A 4,345-nucleotide genomic window follows, 5' to 3' on the forward strand; every position below is an offset into this window, starting at 1 on the left:
CCCCTCTCTCATCAATCCATTTCTATGGTCTTTAAGATAACTTGTTATGGAAAATTAGTTATTTATCTAAGATGCACCTACAGTGAATTTATCTGAAAAATAAAAAAGTCGATATTAAGAAAAAAATTGTAAATGGAAGATTATAAGAGACGGTTTCGTGTGCCAGCAAAAGTTACTGGCATGCCATGTTTGGCACGCGTGCCAGGGGTTGCCCACCCCTACCTTAGAATGAATTTGGATAGAACAGTGGGATGAAATTTGGGTAACAGAACTAAAGGTAAAGGGAAATCTGATGTTTCTTGATTAAATCTTGATCTGCTTGGGGATATAATTATTTTGGTTATTGAGTTTATTGGGACAAAATAACACACACACACACACACACACAAGCCCACCCTAATGATAACCTCTCTGGAGAGAGAAAATTTCAATCCATAGAGACCACATTTGACCTCACTCTCTTCACAAATAAACAAGATGCTACAATGGTTTCTTAGTGAGCGAGTATATAGTACCACAGACAGTGTAATAATATGTGAGATGTAATGAAGGAAAATTTGGAAGAGTGAGTGACCACCCCTACATTCTTTGTTCAGCCAGGCTACTCAGTGACCTTGAATAATAGCTCTTTTAGAAGAACAAATGCAAATAATGACTTGGAGGGGCCAGAAAAAGGATGTGAGGTATTGAGGTAGATAGGCCCCATGCCATCCCCTCTCCCAGGTGGGCTATTGTTGACATTATCACCAGAAAAAATTACCTTTCTTTGCTTATGTAATTCAGATTTATCATTGACCAAAAACATGTAAATCACACTTGTGATGCCAGGTTGTAGTATTTCCTCCATTAGGGAGTATCCTCTTTTATCTTGGTCCCATCATAGCCAGGCAAGGCAGCAGTTTTATTAAAATAAAGCTGTTGAATATGGATGGTTACTTTAACTCTAGCTAAGAAGGCAAATTTGTTGAGTTCTGTTGCTGTAAAAGTAAGTAGATACAATGTGACAGCCAGAGCTGAACTGGAACCTGAAACTGAGCAAGTGAATGCTTTCTATGAGAGCATGGAGAACAGATCTTAAGTCAGAGCTGGAGAAAAGGCCTCTCAAAGTCCATTAGACTCTGAGTTGGAGTAATCAGATAATTTATATTTTAATCTGTTAACTTTTTTTTTTAAAAGCAAACAGTCAAACTCTACTACCAGAGAATGGGCTTTGGGTTTTAGAGTCTCCTAATGATTAGGGTTCTCATGCTTCTGACTCAGGGAGGGGCCAGTAGATGAGCCTTATAAAGGCAGTTGTCAAATGACTCATAAAATCAGTGACATATTCAAATGCCTGAGAGTTCCCCTGTCGCAGCTGCTCTCTACCCAAACCTCAAGGAAGGGAATGGTCAGGGCAGGGAAGTGGGAAAGGAGTTTAGACCTCTAGGATTCTGGGCCACTCACTACCCAATTCCTTTTGCCTGTTCTATCTTGCAAATTTATTTTGAGACCATTTATTTCAACTTTCTAAATTTTTAGAAGGCAGCTGGGATATCGAGGTTTAAGGGGTTGGTTCATTTAGTAATTTAAACCAGGTTTTGCCCTTTTATTGAAGTCCTCTCCTTGACTTTCCCCAGATGCTCTCAGGCACTGACATATTTATGAAGGATTGATATCACTGCTAAGTGCCACTTACTTGTATGTCCTGCCTCATAATTATTTTTTCCATCTAAAGGTAACAAGGAAATCAAAAGGACTTAGGCTTATATATGAGGCTCAGCTCTGTTCCATGTTAGCTGTGTGACACAGGTCATTTATCCTCTCTGGTCTCAATTTCATCAGCTGTTAAATCAGCGGTTCTCAACCTGTGGGTCACGACCCCTTTGGCGGTCGAACGACCCTTTCACTGCATCTAGAAACCAGAGAGGAGGGAGGGAGGGAACTCTTCGGCAGCAGAACGAAGAGCAAACTACCAAACACGAGACACTAGAGTCTCTGAGTATGAAGTTAAATTTTTATAATGTTGGGGATTTTCAAGGCCATTTTATCACAGACACTTTACCTTGTTTCTCAATTTCCCATCAACAAGCTGCTTTTGAACTCTCAGCCTGCTGGTGATGCCAAGAAGGCCATCTGAGTCAGATACTGTGCCCCCAGATTGAGGATTAAACAAGCATGAACTTGATAGGGCCAGATACTTGTGTGGTGCAGCATTCATCAATCCTAGTCTTTTCTGTCAAACTCGAACCTCAGCAAGAATTCTCTCTAGTAAGCCACTTTCCTCTCCCAGCTTTGGTTTCTCACATTTAAAACTAGGGCCTTGGACTAGATTATATTTAAAGTCCCTGTAAGATTCAAGTCTTCGAGGTTTAGCTGGTTAGCTCCAATTGCTCTGTCCTTAAGGTCTCCTTTTTTTCTAAGGCCAGAATTGGTAGATGTGTTCTCTAAAGCACAAAAGATTCTTTGCATCCATGCCTTAACCTATAAACTTAGGTGTGTGTGTGGTTTTTAATATTAATGTTTTATTGAAAAGTACAGAAAACCTACCTGTGTTACGTTCATCTGAACATAACAAGCAAACCTCCTCACACCTCCTAAAAGCTTCATTTCTTTGCAGTAATACTTTGCCTATTCCAGCAAGTATCTCAGTTAACTTGTTTCCTTTTCGTCCAGGCTCAAAATAAAAATTAAACTCCTCTTGGATCAGGGGTGGAACTTGAGAGAGCCAGGAGAGTGAAGAGCAGTGTGTGTGTGTGTGTGTGTGTGTGTGTGTGGTTATTTAAATACATTTAACTTCAGAGAGGAAAGGATAGTGAGAGAGAGAGAAACATCAGTGATGAGCGAGAATCATTGATTGGCTGCCTCCTGCATGCCCCACACTGGGGATCGAGCCCACAACTTGGCATGTGCCCTGGCGGGGAATCGAACCCTGACCTCCTGGTTTATAGGTTGACACTCAACCACTGGGCCACACTGACTGGTCAGGGCACCATATTTTTCAAAGGGCCCCGAATGGCTTTGTGAGCTTGGTGATGGGTTTTGAGCTCAGCCAGGGGAATGAAACACTTCATCATCCAAGCAAACTGTTCATCCACCATGGACCATTTGTGGTGGTTGTTTTTGCTGGATGGATCACAATAGGGATTGCTTTTCTCAAACTGTGTGTGGTCTGGGTAAGCCTCCTTCACAAGCTTCATAAGTCCTACAATGCCTGGCTCTTTGCAGTTGCTATGGTAGAAGGTTTCCTCCTCCCGCTTCATGGCTCTAAGGAGGTTCCAGGCCTGGGAGTTGCGAACCCATCCCAGCATGCTGTCTGCTTGGGCTCTGCTTTGAGATCCTCAGTGTTGAACTTCTTTCTCTAGTCAGCTCTCTGGCTCTGACTTTATCAAGTAGCTGCTTAGATTCTCCCACATGTTTTAGAGCCTAAAGTCTTCTAAGGGCTGGGGTTCTCCACTTGAGTTATGCCTAATCTGAGTTCTTAGTCTTGGTGTGCTTTCCTGCTGCTCCCTTTTTGTCTGGCCCAGCAGCCCTAGCCTGTCTCCTCCTGGGTCTCAGCGTGGTCTGAAGAGTGGAAGATTCTGGCATCTACTGAGAGATACAGATGGCAACTTATTTTCTGCCCTTAGAAACCACTACTCAGACACAACCCCAGCCCCTAAAGTAGTTTTTTTTTTTAATTAAATCTTTATTGTTCAGATTATTACAGTTGTTCCTCTTCCCCCCCCTCATAACTCCCCTCCACCCAGTTCCCATCCCACCCTCCTCCCTCACTCCCCACCCACTGTCCTCATCCATAGGTGCACGATTGTTGTCCAGTCTCTTCCCGCATCCCCCTCACCCCTGTCCCCCAAAGAATAGTCAGTCCACTCCCTTTCTATGCCCCTGATTCTATTATAATCACCAGTTTATTCTGTTCATCCGATTATTTATTCACTTGATTTTTAGATTCACTTGTTGATAGATATGTATTTGTTGTCACTTTGTTGTTCATATTTTTTATCTTTTCCTTTTTCTTCTTCTTCCCCTTCTTAAACAATACCCTTCAACATTTCATATAATACTGTTTTGGTGGTGATGAACTCTAGCTTTTTCTTATCTGTGAAGCTCTTTATCTGACTTTCAATACTAAATTATAGCTTTCCTGGGTAAAGTAATCTTGGTTGTAGGTCCTTGCTATTAATCACTTTGAATATTTCTTGCCACTCTCTTATGGCCTGCAAAGTTTCTGTTGAGAAATCAGCTGACAATTGTATGGGTGCTCCCTTGTATATAACTAACTGCTTTTCTCTTGCTGCTTTTAATATTCTCTCTTTGTCTTTAGCCCTTGGCATTTTAATTATGATGTGTCTTGGTGTGGGCCTAGTTG

General features: G+C 41.8%; 1 pseudogene; it reads right to left on the reverse strand.

The window, feature by feature from the left end:
• Positions 1-2,905: 2,905 nt before the first annotated feature.
• On the reverse strand, positions 2,906-3,646 carry LOC102760624 (annotated as a pseudogene).
• Between the last annotated feature and the right edge of the window lie 699 nt (positions 3,647-4,345).

Source organism: Myotis davidii, unplaced genomic scaffold, assembly GCF_000327345.1.
Source record: "Myotis davidii unplaced genomic scaffold, ASM32734v1 scaffold534, whole genome shotgun sequence".
Taxonomy (NCBI): domain Eukaryota; kingdom Metazoa; phylum Chordata; class Mammalia; order Chiroptera; family Vespertilionidae; genus Myotis; species Myotis davidii.